This window comes from Lissotriton helveticus, chromosome 1_2, assembly GCF_964261635.1.
Source record: "Lissotriton helveticus chromosome 1_2, aLisHel1.1, whole genome shotgun sequence".
NCBI classification, from domain to species: Eukaryota; Metazoa; Chordata; class Amphibia; order Caudata; family Salamandridae; genus Lissotriton; species Lissotriton helveticus.
Window position 1 is genome coordinate 250,576,306 of NC_136058.1, and position 21,363 is coordinate 250,597,668.

Sequence of the window (21,363 nt, forward strand, 5' to 3'; positions counted from 1 at the left end):
CAAAGCGATGGAAATATTCGCGCTAAGTGCAAATATCGCCAAACACTAACGCCTGCAAATACCAGTTCTTAGCCATGTTATCCAAGGAGGAGGATGGATAACATGGCTAACAGAATTTGCACGCGAATGCGTGAACACCGCTGGTTTTTCAGCGATATTCACGCTAACGCCTGCAATATTATCGCTTTTGAGATAAACGTTGGTAATAGGACGTTATCTCAGCGATAATATTGGGCGAAGAGCTGCGTTAAAAAAACTAACGCTAAGCTCAGTTAGCGATAAATATCGCTAACTGTTGGTAATATGCCCCGTAGTCATTTAGAGTTATCAACTTATCTCAACTGTCCATTAATAAGCCACAGAAGGATTTTCAGCAAGTCATTCATTTCTCAGCAGCAAACTACTGGGCATGCCTAATTCTCCTTAATCATAAACTATGTTTTCATTACACTTCCTCTTAACATGCACACAGTTTTTGTAATCCCTGATCCTTTAACAGAATTAGCTTCTGACATAACCTTGCAAAAAACACTTTTTTATATTGAGTGGTCATCCCTTATTTAGAATACGGTGCACCATGGCGCAAAGATTGACAGATATTCTGATGCAACTGTTGGCACAAAAGTCCCAGATTGCTGTAGTCGTGTCGCAAGCATGATGCAACTCCATCAATGCACGGGGAGGCCTATTCCCACTACACAGCGTCACTCATTATGCCAGTTCCAAGCAGGCGTAGGGTTTTGATGCAGTGGCATCCTAGAAGTGGTGCAGTCAAATCTTGTAGATTTCACTGTGTCACTTCTACAAGGCTTTTCTGCGTCGGAACGCCCACCCGGCATACATTATAGCTGATGCAGGTATAATGTGACGCAGGGCTTTACAAGGTGATGCATCTCTCTAGATGCATCATTTTGTAAATTGGCAGCATTGTTTACACCGCCGCTGCATCACAAAAGTGACACAGTGGTGGTGTAAAAGTGTCGCAAGGGGCTTTTTTATCTGTCCCATAATATTTCAAGGGGGTCACTTTCCAGCAGAGTAAATTCACTGTCATTTTTATCACTGATCATGTGCACCCTGCTTCCTCCCAGGTGCCACTATGGCACCTTGGAACATTTCCATGCCTCGTGTCTTGCTACATAATGCATTTGTGAACCTATACAACGTCTCTCATGCAGCCCTAGACCAAATAGCTCCATTCATAATTGAAATATTCTCAGGTATTGGAAGCTGAAACCCCCTGTTAAACAGGTTGCTGCCTTATCTGATCCTAAGCAGATGACAGGTTGAGTGGAAAATAACCACTAGACTCCCATCAGGAGTGTAACGATTTGATTTATGTTTGGGAGAGGATGAATATATCAAACTTATATTTCAAACTTTTTAAAATAATTTGATCTTGGCATCTTGCCAAATAAGGCCAGAACAGCAACGCCGAGCACTATTTCTCTAACACTCAGGACACAGTTGATTTAAGACTTTTCAAGAATTGTTCATACGTTGTGAACTAAATTAAGAGCACACAAACATAACACCATCTTGAATAGTAATATATTCAGGAAGTTACAAGGTCTCAGACTAGCAGAGCTTTCAAGTTAGGTTTTAGGATATTTAGAAACCTGATTTAAGCTTGGAAAGCGGCGGAAAATTTGTAAAATCAACAGCCATACAGCTTCAAAGGCTGACTCCTGCCATAGACCTGAGGGGCATCTTTCTGCCTACGTTACATCGCACCAACTCGACAACTCATAAAGAGTGACATAGCCCATATCTAGCAATAACTCAGTGGTGCCATGTAGACATTAAAGGCAACCACAATTGCTTACTTATTGATCAATAGAGCCGCTGAGTAAATCAGGGTGGACTTTTTGTGAGCCCCATTTTTCAGGGGAACATGCTTCTGTGAGGGTCTTACAATGACACAAGTCTCCTTGCTGTTGTGTCTGAGGGGTTAGGCAAAAATGTCAGGGAACCACAGGATCAGATGAGGTGTGAAGGATAAAAGTTTGAAGCAGTACTACCCGTCCAATACGTCACTCGGTGTATGATAATCAGGGACGTAGCTTGGTCAGTAAAATTGGGGTGGGGGTGAGCTTCAGATTTTCAGACAACAGGCTGGCATAAAATGGTTAAATACATTATACAACAAGCAGGGTGCATGAGAGGTGCCTAAGGGCCAGTGGAGAGGGACAGTGTTAGATTTGGGGGTTTCTAGTTGGCACAGGTAGGTACTTGTGACAAATAGGGAACCTTGCCTATAGTCAGGGTAAGGGGTAAACTCCTAAAATAACACCTGCTCACCCCCTTGGTAGCTTGGCACGAGCAGACAGGCTTATCTCAGAGGCAGTTTGTAAAGCATTTGTGAACACATACAGTAATCCAGTGACAACACTACAGATGGACACCACACAGTTGTCTATTAAAAATAAGTATTCTTTATATAGACTTATCACAAGACCACAAACGACAAAAATTCACCATACTGTACCTAAAATGGTAGAATTAGCTTAGTTCTCTTTAGATCTTAAAATGCGACACTTTGAGTCAACGCTGCAAGCGCACTAGCAGCATTTGGATTGCCAGCCCTGGGCACTCCTGGTGCACTGTACTAGGGTCTGACAGGTACACCAAACCAGCCAATCATGGAGTCACTAATCCATACATTAATTTACAATAGGGAGCACTTGCACTGTGGCACTGGACAGCAGTGGCACAGTGCCCCAAGCATCTAACACTAGCAAAAACACATGAGGCAACAACACAAATGGAAGTGAGACCCACGCCAAGGTGCCAGGTCTAACAGACAGGAATACGGATTGGAATGAGTACTAAGAGAACAAACACAATATTTTGTAAAATAACCAATATTTTTTAGGACTTTCAAAATAGAGAGGGAAAGAGTGTCTGTGAGTTTTTGTGTGTGTGTGGGTATGTATAAAATCCTGCTGAAATCTGACTGACATCTCAAAATACCTGAATGAAAGCACCTGTATCCACCTATTAATTAGAAAACACATTTATTTGACGGGGGCTAACACCCCAACCCCCCCACCCCCCGAAGCTATGCCCCTGATGAACATGACACAACTGTTTTGTGGAAAAGTAAATTTTGCCATGTTCTGTGTCCCTACGCCTCATCCATCATATGTTATGTGTGCATGATTAAATATGCATATGCATTCCCCATGTCCGATTAATGACGCAATTACAGTTGTGTCCACCTCTAGTATGCCAGTTTCCAGTCCTCGTGAATACTACGAATATCAGGCCTATGTAAAGCTACGTTGCCACGTTTCTCAGTGTGCACGTTATTCTATTATAAAGTCCCCGTTTCTAGGCCTCAAAAGGGCCTGGACACCAGATTCAGCTCCTGTCTCCTGAAGCCTCGCTGAGGAGCGATACAGCCCCCACCTGTATCCTCGACCCTTCACTTACTTCCTGCCATGCAGTGCCCGATCCAGCCTGGCTCAGCCTCTGAGTCTGCCAAGAAAATGTTATAGTTCCAGTTATCAGTTCAGTCCTCCTTCTCTGCATTCCTAAGCTACTGAACTGCATCAATGGTTTCCGTCATTGTCTAGCCTTTCCGGCTCCACGTTAGAGAAATACTGTATTTAATGGTCATTTAGTATTCTTCATCACGCACTACATGTAGAATAATGCATGGTCCAGTCTTAGAATCAAGTTAGCCTTTCCCCTCCTGACTTCTAGTTTATATCAACATGTTCTCTAAACATCAGATACTAGATACTGTTTAGGTACATGTTGCCCTGACTCTCCATACTTCAGTCTCTGCTCCTAGCACAGAGTTCATAGCCCCCAGCTTCTCCTAGTGATACGTCATTGCTAGTTTGCGCGCACCATCAGGTTAGAGGTCCCGGCTCCTTAGGTAGCCCCCTCCATGGTTTCCGCCCCATTCATGACATATTCTGTTACGTTTGCATCACATGTCTATGTATACGCCCTGTTACACCTCTTTTCCCCCTTATCTTTCGCGACTGCTACGCGTCACACCTTCTGCTCCACCCACTGTTACGCCTACTGCAATGTAATGCTATGTGTTTGCGTTATGTATATATGCTCATGTATTGTTATTAAAAGTCAGCGCGCTCATCCCAGATCCAGCCCCAGCAGCTGCTGGGCCCTGTCATCCTATTACTATGCAGGTTGTCCTGTTCCTGTCCTTTATGCTGTAATAAACCTGCAAACTCCTACTACCTCGAATCTTGACTCTTATTTTATTGAGCTATCTGTTATTCATTTATACATTCAAAAAGAGAGGTATTATTTATTTATTTACCACATAATGGCGCCCGAACAGGGACTTGCCCTTTCCCCACGCGTTGGTGAAGCCACGCCGACCCCCTGACCCTCTGCAGCCGTGACGGAACTCTTCTGTGCACCGGCAGATATTTCTGCTTCAAGTATCCCTCAGGCCCACGGAGGAGACGGAGGAGGCGGTCCAGCATCCAAACGAGACGGTGGAGGAACGCGGCGAGTCCCGACCAGAGCCCAAGCCAAGAGTCCAAGGTCCGAGGTATCCGGAGGCCCACCCGTAACTGAAGTCCGAAGTTCGTCGTCCGTCGTCGTAGCAGTCCAGTCCAGTCCAAGGCCTTCCGTTCTTGCTGCCCGGTGAGTACCATTACTGGGGTAGTATCTAGACAGGGTCAATCTAAATTGATTCTGGTCCGTGGGTTGGTGGTACACAGACTCACAAACGAAGTGTTCACCTAGGTGGATACGGGTCTCGATGCGTCCCTTTATGGGACCGGTATGTTCCGTACTGTTTCAGCAGTGCATCCAGTAACTCTAGTCTGTTCCGTTCTCGAGAAATTCTTGTATTCTGTTCTCAGTATTCCAGGTAATATTCTGTCCGAACTGTTATTTTTAAATGTTCTTCATGTATTTTAATGTCGTGGTATGAATGGGGAATAAGTATCGTGTTTATTGTGTATTGTATTGTGTCTAGATTACAGTCCAGTCATGCCCTTGTTTTCCAAATTACGTCAGTTAAAAACTAGAAAGGGTCTGCTGGAAGCAGCAGTTCCTGTTCCGCCGAGGGACAGTCCAGGTCATTTTATGTATCAGAAGCATGGCATAAGCGCCATATTATATCTAGATTTATGGGTAGAGTATACCAAACAGTTAGAAGAAAAGTATAGATGGCCCGTATCGGGTACATGGGATGCCGAGTGCATCATGCTAGTAGAAGAAGCATTATGGAAAAAGAAAGCCAGACAATCACAGAAAGATGCCATCGAGTTATGGCGTAAAGAATCTCATAAAAGAACCGAAAAAGAAATCAGAAAGTCAGAATTAAGTAGAGAATCCTTAGAACGAGCCCAAGAAAAAGAACTAATCGAGATAGGTGAACAAGTCAAAGCCGAACAGTCAGACAGACAGAGGCATGCCCTTATTAGGGGTATGTATCCTCTCCTTGCCGAGGGCTTGCCAAAAGCGACCCCAGAGGCATCCAGTAATTTCCCGCCACCATTAGTTCCGACCAAGCTACGTCACAAACAGACCGCAGCTGATATTTTTATTTCGTCCTATTTGGACGACACAGTCCCAGAATATGCAAATCCTGTTCGCGCTCCGCCCGTCCCTGTAAATCAGGCACTTCCCGCTCCTCCAGACACCGGAGTACCTGTCACGGTACCCCCGGTCCAGCCCGCCATACAAGTCCAGCCTACATTTCCATTTCCCACTCTGCCAGGACGAAGAGCCTCAGTAGACGACTCTAGTTTAGGGGCCGCAGGAGGAGGTCCTCCTCAAACCCCGCCGCCACGTAAGCGTTTAACGATAGCCGAATTACATGCACAAGCGTCACAGCGTACGCCCAGACATCAGACTGTAGCAGAAATAAGAAAATCCCTTGCCGAATGCGGCTATGATCCAGTCCCAGGCGAGGATAATATGGTTTTATATTCATTCCGTGTAAGAAAGGTAGCCGAGTATCTAGTCACCTTACCGAATATGAAAGAAGATCTAGACAGAATATATCGTTTCATCCGTACAGGGGATGATCCAGAAAGCATTAGCGAGGCCATGTCTCAAAGGAAAGCCGAGATCCAGCTCATGATATTAAAGTTTCTGATCAATTGTCTAATAAGAGAACAAGATTACCCGTCTAAAGATCCGGCCGAAATGAGAACCCCGACAAGGTGGAGTGATAATATAGCCGAGGGTAAGCACAAGACCGTCGGTGCTATGGAGAGTATGTACAAGAAAATCCGTAGAGAAATAATAAAGATACACGAACAACGTAAAGCAGCACAAGTAAACGAGAAAGAAAGTAACTCTGATACCGAAGAGGTAGAGGACGAGAATCCCGCCAGAATAGCGTATGTAGGAAAATCTAGATTTCCAGATCGCCATTTACGCCTAGAACACAAGTCTACTTTCCATCATCTAGCACCAGAACAAGGTTCACTAGAACAAGTGTTTCAAGCTACCGATCACATTCTGAAATCACGAATCGGTTACAGTGAGTTGAGTACTATGCATGAACAAGAACTAGCCCGATCAGCAGTCCGATGGATTACTGATTCTACCACTTTTCCAGACGAAATAGTGGCACAAATGTTTCTGAAAATGCCCCCAGCCGAGCAACGACTGGTGGGTATGTATATGATCCAGCACCTCATTACTCTGTATGAGGGTCAGCACTCTGATCCAGGCCCGTTACACGATATCCTGAACGAGTTACTCCAGTATAGATGGAAAGGTCTAGGTACCGATTTAATTAGTGTCATTCTAGAACAGCGTCACAAATATAGAACGTTTCTGAACCCGCATTTTGTTCATGTCTCACCCCCAGAAAGTAAACCATTTTACATAGACAGACAGAATCCGTTACGAGAAGTCCACCCAGTTAGAGGAACGGGTGGCGAACTAGAACGAGTGTTTGTTTACACTCCAATCACAAAGATGGAACTCCTCGAGATGAAGAAATTAATTCCCTGTCATGACAAAGATCCAGCAGGGTTCCATAGAGAATTAAAAGACATGCTCCGTATGGGGGAATACACGTATCCAGATGTAATTAAAATGTTAAAAGTTCTGCTGCCCGCAGGGGTGTATGAAAAGCTCAAGGAAAAAGAATGGGAGGTGGGAGAGAAAAAGATCGATTGGGCAGTTCTAGAAGCTGAAGACAAGGCACGAGTACCAGGTACCGGTCTTGGAGATAAATGTAAAGAATTACCGGAATTATTAATACAAGTTTTACCCAGATTATTGACAACTAGAAAAGAAGACTGGGATGCAATCTCAGCCTGTAAACAGAAGCAAGAGGAGGATATTAGTGACTTTTATTCTAGATTTGAAAAATGTTTTAGTATCAATAGTGGCCTCAAGACAAGTAGTGAGTCATACCCTCACCTTTTTGTTACTAAATTAGTCGAGAATTCAAGTCCATCAATTAAAAATCGAGTTTTGAAAGTCGAAAGTACCTGGCAAGCTAATACCCCGTCCCAGATGTTGCAGATGCTCCAATACCACCAGAATAGAATTAGAGAAGAGCAAGAACACGAAAGAAAACGTATGAAAGACACGAAAATGAAAGTACTAGTTGCACAATCTGTTCCTCAAGACAGTCAGAAGAGGGGTCCGAATCAAGCCAGTCATCCTGCAGCTCCCGTTAAAGGGAACTGCAATTATTGTAAACAGCCAGGTCATTTTATAAACGAGTGTGCAGTTCTGAAACACAACATAGCTACTGGTAAGACTAAAGAAAGACCACGTCCGCCTAGACAAGAACAAGTTTCACAGATTCCTCAGCCACAGAATGCACCACAGACAGTTACAGCACCGCAGCCCATCGCTGCAACACAGCACGTTACATCGCAGATGTACCAGTATGCACAGTCTGAGTATCCAGAGTACCAGCAGTATTCATGAAACAGCCTAGAGAGGGAGGTAGGCTTGCCTCTCATCGAGATACCTGTAGATCAAGAAGGTCCCTATGTTCATAGTCAAGTATTAGGGAAAGACAGAAAGTTTTTGATTGATACAGGGGCAAGTAGGACCACAATTAGTCACGCCGAAGTTCCAGGGGCTTTGCTCTCAGGCTCAAGAAATGTTTCCCTTGGATTTTCAGGAAAACCCATCGTAAATGAAATATCAAAGCCAGTTACTCTAGAAGTAGGTCCATTGTCCCGTACTACTGATCTGTTACTTACTAAGTCATGTCCAGAAAATCTATTAGGCATTAAGACACTGAAAGAGTTAGGTGCAGTTATATGCTGTTCCCCAGAGGGAATACGACTGTTCCTACGTGACTTCAAGGGTCACTATGTATTACGAGATTTTGATTCAAGACTGTCTAATGTTCCGCAGCACTTATGGGCACAAGGTCCAACTGATGTTGGTTATATGCAAATCACACCCTATCGTGTGACTCTCAAGCCAGGTGTAGTGTTACCACGAATCAGGCAGTACAGATTGCCACCTGAGGCTGTAGCAGCCTTATCTAAAATTATTGACGAGCTCATGGCTCAAGGAGTGGTTGTAGAAACTGACTCCAATGTATGCAATTCTCCGATCATTCCAGTCATGAAACGTACTGATCCTAATGCACCCCCAGTATATCGATTAGTGATTGACCTACGAGAGCTTAATAAATGTATTATTCCGCAGTACCCAGTTGTCCCAGACATCTCTTCCCTATTAACGGCCATTGATTCCGAAGCCACGTTCTTCACTGTCATAGACCTCAAGAACGCATTTTTCAGTGTTCCTATTCATCCAGACAGCCAGTTCCTTTTTGGATTTTGTTTAAATGGAAGGAGCTATATGTTCACACGAGCTCCTCAAGGTTTCACAGAAAGTCCTAGTATTTACAGTCAAGCACTCAAGAGACAACTAGACAACATTCACATGCCAACTGACACTGCCCTGCTCCAGTATGTCGATGATCTACTGATCACAGCCCGTTCTGAACGTGCTTGCGAGCAAGCATCCCTTACAGTTTTGTATTTCCTAGCCGAGATGGGGCACAAGGTGTCCCCTTCTAAGCTTCAATTCTGTGTCCAGCAAGTGGTCTACTTAGGACACTTGCTGTCCAAGAGGGGTAGGCAGTTGACACCAGACCGTATCCAGTTAATAGCGAGTCTTCCTCAGCCCAAGACCCAGAAGGAGGTACGTGCTTTTATCGGCCTTACTTCTTACTGCAGACAATGGATTCCCCAGTATGCATTTCTAGCCAAACCACTGATACAGTTAACGACACAGGAGGCAGCCGTATCGACTGTCCTCCCTTGGACATCTGAACATACACTTAGTTTCAATGAGTTAAAGAAAGCCCTATGCCAAGCTCCAGTTCTAGCTACACCGAACTACAGTAAGCCTTTTACACTTTTCGTTACTGAACGCGAAGGTACAGCATTATCTGTTCTCACACAAGATCAAGCAGGACAATACAAGCCCTGTGCTTATTTTTCGAGCACATTAGATCCTGTAGCCCAGGCTCTGCCTGCGTGCCTCAAGTCAGTTGCAGCCACAGCACTAGCTATCAGACAAAGTGATTCCATAGTCTTAGGACACTCCTTGACAGTACAAGTTCCACATTCTGTGGAAGTTCTTTTAAACCGAACACAAACTCAGCACTTGACAATTGCACGTTTAACAGGTTATGAATTGACACTGTTCCAGCCACACATAGAAATCAGACGCTGCAACATCCTGAATCCTGCTACACTGTTACCATCAGTTAATTCAAATCCAGCCACACATGACTGTGTGGAAGTAGTTAACATTACGACAAAGCCAAGACAAGATCTGACAGATATTCCGCTACCAGATCCCGACCTGACACTTTATGTGGACGGTTCATGTATAAGAACTAGTACAGGAGAACTAGTCGCCGCGTATGCAGTGACTACTGACACTGAAGTTATTGAAACACACCGTATTGATACCCTGTCCGCTCAAGCAGCAGAGCTAGTTGCTCTGACACAAGCCTGCATACACGCCAAGAACTTGAAAGTTAATGTTTACACAGATTCACGTTACGCATTTGGAGTTGTACACGACTTCGGAGTGCTCTGGCAGGAGAGAGGTTTCATGACTTCTCATGGAACCAAGATTCAGCATGGTCTCCTTATTCAAGCTCTGTTAGATGCCATACATTTACCGACATCTATCGCTATCATGAAGTGCAAAGCACATACGAAAGTTACTGACATTATTTCCCAAGGTAATGATCTAGCAGATCGCACAGCCAAGCTTACAGCACAGACTCCAGACATTTCAGTTAATCCGATACAGACACATACTCCAGATCCGATTACATGCATGACAGTTAAGGACCCTACACAAGATGTCATAGACATACAGTTACATGCTACTCCCGATGAAATCAAGAAATGGTCCGAACAAGGAGGGGTCCAGACAGATCAAGGATGGTTAACGAAGGGTAGAGCCACATGGTTTCTCCCCGACTCTATGGTTCAAGTCATTATTAATACCGCACATAGTCCAGCACATTTAGGAGAAAAAGCTATGTTAGACAGTATCCAGAACATTTGGTTCAACAAGCATTTACGAGCTGCAGCCAAGCAGAAAGTCCGTACCTGTATGATATGTTGTCAGTTTAATCCAGGTAAAAGTGTCCCGGTGGAACAAGGTGGATTCCAACCTCCTGACCACCCTTTTGAAGTCCTCCAGATGGATTATATTCAGATGGAGCGATGTCGAGGTTTCAAGTATGTCCTTGTAGTTGTATGCGCTTTGTCCAGGTGGACAGAAGCATATCCAGTCCCAGATTACACAGCCGCGACCACTGCCAAGCAGTTGGTTCGTGAGTTCTTCCCCCGTTATGGACTCCCTAGAGTCGTATATTCTGACAACGGCCAGCCATTCTCATCCGAACTCATGAAGCACGTTTCCCTTCTGTTAGGGTACCAGTGGAAGTTTCATTGTGTACGCCATCCTGAAGCAGCCGGTCTCGTAGAGAGACATAACCAGACTTTGAAAATCCGAATCGCCAAAGTGTGTAAAGAAAAAGGTGTGGACTGGCTAGTAGCTCTACCAGTCGCTTTATTTTATATGCGCATGGTCGCACATTCCAGATCAGGTCTGTCCCCGTATGAGGTCGTATTCGGCCGCCCCCCTAACATGTGGGGTACTCCTAGACCCCGAAGTATTACCGATGTTTCAAGTAATATGCTGACAGATTACCTAGCTTCCTTGATGTCTGCCCTCAACTCATGTCGTTCACAGGTTGCCGCCGCATTTCCAGACAATACCGAGGTGGCACCGCATGAAATCGTTCCAGGATCCATGGTGATGGTCCGCAACTTTGACAGATCAAGTCCGCTGGAGCCTCGTTGGAAAGAGCCCCGACAGGTCCTCCTCACCACCCGTACAGCCGTGAAGTTGGAAGGACGCAAAGGCTGGGTGCACCTTTCTCATATTAAACTTTTTAATGGACTGAAACCCGTCTTAAAGAACATTTCCCAGGATTTGAAGGATTGCCAAAGCATTGTTCTCAAGGACTGTCCCGCAAAAGACATTGCTACAACCCCTCCCCTGTTAGAGAAAACTCCGCAGCAGGAGTACAAGCTAAAACTCCGGTCTAGTAAAATAAGTCAGTCAGTTTGATTGTCTAAGTCCTCCCCTAGGTGAAACAGTTAGACTGTTTCTGACATGTATAAAATAGACCCCCATAGTGAGAGAGTTAGTCAAAACTCAATCCGATGTATCGTTTTTCTATGTTTCATTTTATTTCTCAGCATTATGATTTCCTGCACCAGTTATGCATTTTTCCTGTATTTCCCAGTTCTTCATGTAAATAAGTCTGCTAAGGCTACAGTAGAGCACACGTTTAGTGATCTGCCTCCTCATGAACTCTCTTACCGCCTCGCTATGCGAAATAACTCATTTATCCGCATGTTACATTACTCACACCAGACCAGCAATGCCACTAATTGTTGGGTGTGTGGTCGACTCCCCCCTTTCCAGACACCGAAGGGAGTTCTGCCACTTTTTCCTTATCCATTCTCACATAATGGTTCGTGTGGAGCATGGTCCACGTTAACGTCATCCTCAACAGATATGTCTTTTCTTAACAGTACATGTTTTCCAGACAAGCAAGGTCTCCCTCACAGAACCGGGTTAGTATTAGAAAATGAAGTGTATAATTTAGGTAACTATTCTTCGAATTTTATGATCCTGAATGTTCAGTCTGATACTACTCCAGACTTACCTGCTATTTCAGTATTACCAGTCAAAGGCGAATTATGTGTCCGAAATAATGGTGCCGTACATGTAGGACATAGTGATTGTACTACTATTGTCAAGTATAGTGACAGTGGGAAATCTATTTTCAAAGCTTCACGTCATTCTTATTTTATTTGTGGTCAAACTGCATATGTTCGTCTGCCCCTCGATTGGGAGGGAACCTGTTACATTGCCTTCCTACTGCCACCAGTTTTTCTAGCCCCACCTGATTATCATAGAAATACACATCTAGTACACATTAGACATAGAAGGGAGTCCCCAATTGTCGATTATACTGAAACTGCTCTAGAACAGTATACAGATTTCAATAGAGGTTTCTTTTTCTTTATAGGACCTATCCAGAATAGTAAGCTAATCCGTAGGTTAACAAGAACCCTCGAAGCTGTAGTAAATGAGACTGCCTCTGCTCTAGGTAACTTAACCGAAGAGCAATCTGCTATGAGATTTGTCGTTTTACAGAATCGTCTCGTCCTTGACGTCATACTGGCCGATAGGGGCGGGGCCTGTAGAGTCATCGGATCTAGTTGCTGCATTTTCATTCCAAATAACGCGCTGTCTGTTTATTCAGCTATAACCAGACTCCATAAGATTGCCCATCTGATACACCAAGACCCAGGCACCTGGACATGGTCCGGTTGGTTCTGGAATATAATTTCCGCATGGGGATGGAAAATATTGTCCTTTCTAGGTATTGCAGTAGCGATCATATTTAGCTGCTGCCTCTGTATACAATGTGGCCCTGCGATTTGCGGCATTTGTGCTACCTCTTGTATTCCTAGTCCCAAGCCCCGTTCTAAATCCCGTTCCAGGATAATTCGAGACGAGCAAATGATACTGTATGAAATGATAGACGGTATCATGAATATTGATGTTTCCTGATGGAAACGTAGTGACAAGGAGGGAATGTGGAAAAGTAAATTTTGCCATGTTCTGTGTCCCTACGCCTCATCCATCATATGTTATGTGTGCATGATTAAATATGCATATGCATTCCCCATGTCCGATTAATGACGCAATTACAGTTGTGTCCACCTCTAGTATGCCAGTTTCCAGTCCTCGTGAATACTACGAATATCAGGCCTATGTAAAGCTACGTTGCCACGTTTCTCAGTGTGCACGTTATTCTATTATAAAGTCCCCGTTTCTAGGCCTCAAAAGGGCCTGGACACCAGATTCAGCTCCTGTCTCCTGAAGCCTCGCTGAGGAGCGATACAGCCCCCACCTGTATCCTCGACCCTTCACTTACTTCCTGCCATGCAGTGCCCGATCCAGCCTGGCTCAGCCTCTGAGTCTGCCAAGAAAATGTTATAGTTCCAGTTATCAGTTCAGTCCTCCTTCTCTGCATTCCTAAGCTACTGAACTGCATCAATGGTTTCCGTCATTGTCTAGCCTTTCCGGCTCCACGTTAGAGAAATACTGTATTTAATGGTCATTTAGTATTCTTCATCACGCACTACATGTAGAATAATGCATGGTCCAGTCTTAGAATCAAGTTAGCCTTTCCCCTCCTGACTTCTAGTTTATATCAACATGTTCTCTAAACATCAGATACTAGATACTGTTTAGGTACATGTCGCCCTGACTCTCCAGACTTCAGTCTCTGCTCCTAGCACAGAGTTCATAGCCCCCAGCTTCTCCTAGTGATACGTCATTGCTAGTTTGCGCGCACCATCAGGTTAGAGGTCCCGGCTCCTTAGGTAGCCCCCTCCATGGTTTCCGCCCCATTCATGACATATTCTGTTACGTTTGCATCACATGTCTATGTATACGCCCTGTTACACCTCTTTTCCCCCTTATCTTTCGCGACTGCTACGCGTCACACCTTCTGCTCCACCCACTGTTACGCCTACTGCAATGTAATGCTATGTGTTTGCGTTATGTATATATGCTCATGTATTGTTATTAAAAGTCAGCGCGCTCATCCCAGATCCAGCCCCAGCAGCTGCTGGGCCCTGTCATCCTATTACTATGCAGGTTGTCCTGTTCCTGTCCTTTATGCTGTAATAAACCTGCAAACTCCTACTACCTCGAATCTTGACTCTTATTTTATTGAGCTATCTGTTATTCATTTATACATTCAAAAAGAGAGGTATTATTTATTTATTTACCACAGTTTGTGAAAGATAATTTTAAGATGGGGCACACAAGCAAGACAGGCAACACCTGGCCCTCATATCTACAAGAGAGCACAACTTAACAAAACAATATAAAGAATGTGGGTGTGGGAAGAACCATGGCGCAGTTCGGAACAAAGACGTCCAGTATTCCCACTTCTTATTTGGACTTCAGAGGCACATGTGAGGTAGTATGTATGGTGCGGTAGGACTCTTTTCACCCTGGTGAAGGCCAGGAGGGCGTCTTTCAATAAGGCTTCTCAAGCCACAAAACATGGCGAGTTCATCTCTGGCGGTCGGTGACCCTCAAAAGTGGAGGTCCGTTGAGCCAGTGCCAAACCCCGTGGCAGACACTGTGATGAATCACAATGCCTTTAGGCTCAGATTCCAAAGCTTTCAACCATGGCTCGTTAACAGATTTTATAACGGGCAATGACTGAGAGCTCTGGAATTACGGCTGATGCCAATGCAAGTTTCTCACATTGCCTTTCAGTGGGCCAAAAAAAAATGTAAACAAATACTTGCCTACGCTTCCTCGAATCCTCCTAGAGCCTCAGACATCACGCTCCAAATTCCAATGTTGCTCTCATGCTGCAGATTATAAGCATGGAAGGAGAGCCAAGATTGGCTGGAGCAGGCTGCCTCGATGCTCCTGCAGGCACAGGGAGGTTTACACTGTGTAAGACATCCTACGAAACAGACAAACACAGGGTAAACTGGTCGAGTGAGCACCACTTCCCTGCTGCCAATCAGCAGCAGCCACGCCCCCAAACACTGCTTCGGCTGGAAACAGTGAAAACTAATATAACAATTGATTGTATTACAATTTTATTGTTCACTTTTGCTGCACTGGCTGCAGGGGAGATGCTCCTCTGCCCTAATTGGTGGGGGATGCCACTGGAGTTCCCCTCAACTCTGTCTCTTTTGCACATTTTGCTGCATGACACTGACTTTGATGGCTTGTGTGCACTGGACACTGTGAACATTATTTTGCAAATGTGTTGCATTGCACTGATCTGTGAGGGATGCGTCTGTTAAAATTTGGGGCTGTGCTTACCTCTTGTTGATGTGTCTTAATCCTGCAAATCACCTGCTACGTTTGTTTGGGTGTTGGAATGTGGAAATTAGAAAGACATAGTTTATGTAATAAAAGCCATGGTTATAATAGTGCTGCGGTCAGGAACTTTTTGGATATTTTACAACATCCTCTACATAACTTATTGCTATTACAGGAGTTCAGCCATAACCCATTGGAGGCACATACCTGCTTTCTTATTGTATTTTCAATTACTGGTGCTCAGCCAGTTCCTGACTCCAGAGTTTCTAAGGCTAGTTTCATCATTTTCACTTGGCAAAGGATCTATGAATATTGTAAGCAGGCGCTATAAAATGAGTCAATCCTACCTAATATGTTGTAATGTCCTCTTCATTTGTACCAGGTGGCATGACCAACACCCTTCTCTTTAATGTTTTAAACTTCCCTGCTGGTATAGTGCCTGTCACAACAGTGACTGAAGATGATGAAGAACAGCTGAAACATTATAAGGGGCACTACAATGACCACTGGGACAAGTTGTTGAAAAAGGTTAGTGCATTTCTGTACATTTGCCAGGACAAATCTCAGCTAGAAAAGATGAATCCAATCTGTCTGCGTGCATGTTTAAAAGTTATCACTTTTGTGGCATATCAGTGGGGGTATTTGTATGTGTTGCTGGCTGCACAGGAAATTTATGAAACTGTCTACCCAACATGGATATGTTAATATTGAAATATTGTAAGTGGGGATTGTTCTTCTTTCTGACTAAACTAGACTTATTACTGCTCTTACTGAAACATTAAATCAAAGTAATTGTAAAATATAGCCTGAAATAAATATATATCATACACCTGAGTTATCAGGTCCACAATATTAACAGTGTAGGAAATTGGGTTACTGAAACCCTACTCAAGCAGACACCACAATTTTTGTCAGGGTGAAACACAAGTCAACCCCAACTTAACACGAGCTCAACCCTCTAGAAGCTTGGCACAAAGCAGTCAGGCTTAACTTAGAAGCAATGTGTAAAGTATTTAGGCAACACTTCAACAGTAATAAAGAAAAAAGAAATGAAAAATCCCACACCAATTTAGAAAACTAGAATAAAATAAAACAAATTATTTGAGACCAACACATCAAATATCCAATCAGTAGAACCAGAGATATGCGATTTCAAAGATTAAAGTCAAATCAAGCGCTAAGAAGCAAAAAGTCCAAACCGCGGGTATCTTGTCATGGTAGAAAGGGCCCAAGTCACACGTTCAGGCTGACCGTGATGGAGTGCTCGACAGATGCAGGATTGAGATCCGTCTGCTGAGAAAGTACCTTGTGGGTTTGGGCACTGCAGTGCAAAGTCCTTGCACAAAGCAACGTGGGCTGGCGTTGAAGGCAAGGGTCTGTAATGTGAAGTCCAGACATCCAGATGCAAAGCCCTTGCACCAAACGGCGCAACCCAGTAGCAAAGAACCATCAATGAGGAGCTGCAATGATAGGTCCGGACGTCAAGATGCATCGCACAAAGGCGGGTCGAGAAGACGTTGTTGAGTTGCTGCAATGCGCAGTGTTGCATCAAAGAACCCTCAACGAAGAGGTGCAATGTGATGCCCAGTGTCAGCACCGAGGGGGCCACCAGAGCTTGTGAGGACTTGCAATTCCTTGGCATCAAGAACGAGCTAAGTTGTTCTGGATTGGATTTGAAAGTGAGCTGTGCTGCGCCGCGCTGCATCGAGATGAGCAGAGATGCGTTGATGTTGAAGAAGCCTGTTATGTCCCTGTGGCTTAGAACGGGGACCAGCCAACTGACCCTTAGAGATATACTGGAGTTGTGGGTCCGCACAGGCAGGCTGGATTCAGCAGAGCGGTTCACAGCAGCAGAAGAGTCCTGGTGCAGCAATAGCAGGCCTTGGGCAGCTAAGCCGTCCTTGGTCAGCAAGCAGGTCAGCAGAGCAGACTTCACCGCTGGGAGGCCCTCCTTCCTGGCAGAGTCACAGGTCCAGAAGTAATCAACAGAATTGAGTCAGAGGGTCCAATATTTATACCTGGTGCTCATTTGCATGTAGGAGAAGTTTAAAGAGGTTTCCACCCCAAAACTGCTTGGAATTTAATGCCTCCCTGCTCTGGCCCCAGCGTGTCTGGGGGTCACAAAAAACTAGCGTCAAACCCTTTGTGAGTGTGCTCAGGGAGTCCCTTTGTGATGTGCAAATGTGGTCAGTGACAGCTCCACCCTCTCTATCAAATCAGAGATGGCCCATCCTGCAAACACCTATTCTAACTTTATCCGTCAGCAATACACAAAGACCAACTGTCAGCTACACCTAGTCATGTGACCCAGGATACAGTTTGCAGTCACAAAATGGTTAGGACAAGAAAATGCCAACTACCTAAAAGTGATTCAGAAAAGGGGGTGCTGATGAACAGAGTGTCTGAATTAAGCAGACCACTCTTACCCAGTCCAAAGATCAGGGCTTGATCCATCACCGTTATTTAGCTCACTGCCCCATCCCAGCTCAGAACCTGGCTATATGCAAATTAGTCTGTCCCTGGCCCAGTGCATCATGGGAACAGGGCAGACCAAACTACCAAGCCAATTCACCAGAAAGGAGACAAGCTTCCGGGGACCGGTTTCTGGCATTTCAGCCGTCGTCGGCCCGGCTTGCTTGAATCCTGATGGAGCAGTGAGCAAGGGACTCATGTCTGAGTATACCCTGCCACACCTATAGTGGCCCAAATCGATACAGAAAAGGGGGTGGTGATGAACAGAGTGTCTGAATTAAGCAGACCACTCTTACCCAGTCCAAAGATCAGGGCTTGATCCATCACCGTTATTTAGCTCACTGCCCCATCCCAGCTCAGAACCTGGCTATATGCAAATTAGTCTGTCCCTGGCCCAGTGCCTCATGGGAACAGGGAATCGGAATCATTTTGTCCACCATAAGCGTGGAATGGTATACTCAGATGTGAGTCCCTTGCTCATTGCACCATCAGGATTCAAGCAAGCCGGGCCGACGACGGCTGAAATGCCAGAAACCGGTCCCCGGAAGCTTGTTTCCTTCCCAGTATAAGAATTGGCTTGGTAGTTTGGTTTGCCCTGTTCCCATCATGCACTGGGACAGGAACAGACTAATTTGCATATAGCCAGGTTCTGAGCTGGGATGGTGCAGTGAGCTAAAAAACGGTGATGGATCAAGCCCTGATCTTTGGACTGGGTAAGAGTGGTCTGCTTAATTCAGACACTCTGTTCATCACCACCCCCTTTTCTGAATCATTTTGTCCACCATAAGCGTGGAAGGGTATACTCAGATGTGAGTCCCTTGCTCATTGCACCATCAGGATTCAAGCAAGCCGGGCTGACGACGGCTGAAATGCCAGAAACCGGTCCCCAGAAGCTTGTTTCCTTCCCAGTATAAGAATTGGCTTGGTAGTTTGGTTTGCCCTGTTCCCATCATGCACTGGGACAGGAACAGACTAATTTGCATATAGCCAGGTTCTGAGCTGGGATGGTGCAGTGAGCTAAAAAACGGTGATGGATCAAGCCCTGATCTTTGGACTGGGTAAGAGTGGTCTGCTTAATTCAGACACTCTGTTCATCACCACCCTCTTTTCTGAATCATTTTGTCCACCATAAGCGTGGAAGGGTATACTCAGATGTGAGTCCCTTGCTCATTGCACCATCAGGATTCAAGCAAGCCGGGCCGACGACGGCTGAAATGCCAGAAACCGGTCCCCGGAAGCTTGTTTCCTTCCCAGTATAAGAATTGGCTTGGTAGTTTGGTTTGCCCTGTTCCCATCATGCACTGGGACAGGAACATACTAATTTGCATATAGCCAGGTTCTGAGCTGGGATGGTGCAGTGAGCTAAAAAACGGTGATGGATCAAGCCCTGATCTTTGGACTTGGTAAGAGTGGTCTGCTTAATTCAGACACTCTGTTCATCACCACCCCCTTTTCTGAATCAACTACCTAAAAGTGGCACTTTCAGAATTGTGACTTAAAATCCAACTTTACCATTAAAGAGTGTTGTAAATGACAATACCATAGAAGCCAAACTCAACATTAGTTATCACTACTTACATGTAACAAATAGTTTCTTACCTGTTGGTGTAGTTTTGCAGCTTAAAATTTTGGGGGGATTCACTACGCGGTGCATTATTTCGCCATCTAGTGGTTGGGTTCAGATTTGTAGTATTTTGTTTATTTTTTTTGCTGTTGTGGGCGTCGACGACATAGTAATATTTAGTGCTCTTGTTTGAAATTGATTTCTGTGGAATTTTGATACCGCCTTTGGAATGAATTGTGGATCTGTCCTCATGACAATTCAGTTACTATGTACTTGAAAATAGGGTTCCTGTAGTGTTAGCGCCTGTAGTTTGCAAACTCTATGTAGTGATGTTATTGCCACTAAAAATGCTGTCTTTATTGTAAGCATTTGCAGCGTCGCTTTGTGCAGTGGTTCGAAAGGTGCCTTCATTAATTGTGCTAGCACAATGTTTAGATTCCATGTTGGTGCTAGTGGCATCTTTGGTGGTGCAATTGTTTTTGCCCCTTCCAGGAACCGTTTGACCACATGTAAGGTGAAGAAACTCTTCCCTGTTTCCTCTCTTGTGTATGCGCCAATTGCTGCTATGTGTACCTTTAGTGCTGTAAAGCATCATTTACTTTGTAGTAAATGTGTGAGGTATTTCAGTACTGTTCTTTCTCCTGTGATCTTCGTTGACAGATGCTTTTTAAGACACCATTGTGTGTATCTTTTCTATTTTGCTGTATACCATTTTCTAGTCGTTTTTCTAGGTTCTCTTAGAACAGCCATTATACTTTCGGGTAGTTTGAGATGTGCAAATTTTAAGTCTTCAGGAGGCATGCTGCTAGGCCTAAGCTCTCTGGTTCCCCTCTTGTGAATGCGACAATTGCTGCTAAGTGTACCTGTAGTGATGTGGAGAATAATTTACTTTGTAGTAAACGTGTGAGGTATTTCAGTACTGTTCTTTCTTTTGCGATCTTTGTTGAAGTTTTTTAAGACACCATTTTGTGTATCTTTTCCATTTTGCTGTACAACATTTTCTTGTTGTTGTTTTTCTAGCTTCTCTTAGAACAGCCATTGTGCTTTCAGGTAGTTTGAGATGTGCAAATTCTAAGTCTTCAAGAGCCATGCTGCTAGGTCTAAGCTCTCTGGTTCTAGGTGAAATACTTTCCCTTCTTGCATTGTTAGCAAATCTTTTTTTCTTTGGATTTTGTGCATTGTCCCCTGCCAAATTTCCATTAGTTCCGAGAACCATGTCTGTCTGACTGAATGTGGTGGTATGAGAATCCTTGTCATCTTGGTGATTCTGCATTTGCTGATTACCTTGTTCAGCAATGGTATTGGGGGAAATGCGTATACAAATATCCCTGACCAGTCTATCCATAGCGCATTCCCCAGGGACTGGTTGCAGGGTCTCATGGATGTGAAGTTTTGGCATTTTGCATCCTGGGGTATTGCAAATAAGTCTATCTATGGAGTTCCCCATTTTAAAACATTTTTTTGCACTTCTGTTTGGTTCAGTTCCCACTCGTGGGATGCTGCTGTTTGTCTGCTCAGTCTGTCTGCTTCTAGATTGTCCTTCCCTTGTAGATGCATTGCTAACATATCTATTACTCTCGGGTTAAGCCATCTCCACATCTGTTGTGCTAGATTTGAGAGTGCTACAGAGTGAGTCCCTCCTTGCGTGTTTATGTAAAACATAATTGTAGTGTTGTCTGTTTCTATTGACACCTTTTTCCAATATAGCTCTTTCTGAAAGGCTTTTAAGGCTAAGAACACTGGGGCATATTATCAAGGGGGTTTATCTCCGCTTTTTGGGCTTTAAAAGCCAAGAAAGCAGAGATAAAATTATCTCCCTATTACCTAGCTGTCGCTAACACCAGTTAGCGACAGCTAGTAGGAGATAGCGACCAACTTGGGCCCCGCTTTGTATGTCAGTGATATTTATCACTAATGAC

The 21,363-nt window shown here is 44.5% G+C and overlaps 1 pseudogene across 1 annotated transcript in view; it reads left to right on the top strand.

The window, feature by feature from the left end:
* LOC144800450 (vitamin D3 hydroxylase-associated protein-like) overlaps positions 1-21,363 on the top strand; it is a 370,773-nt pseudogene that overhangs the window by 335,216 nt on the left and 14,194 nt on the right. Inside the window, exon 14 of the transcript XR_013604355.1 lies at positions 15,791-15,936. The product of XR_013604355.1 is annotated as a vitamin D3 hydroxylase-associated protein-like (transcript). The remainder of the gene's footprint in view (positions 1-15,790; positions 15,937-21,363) is intronic.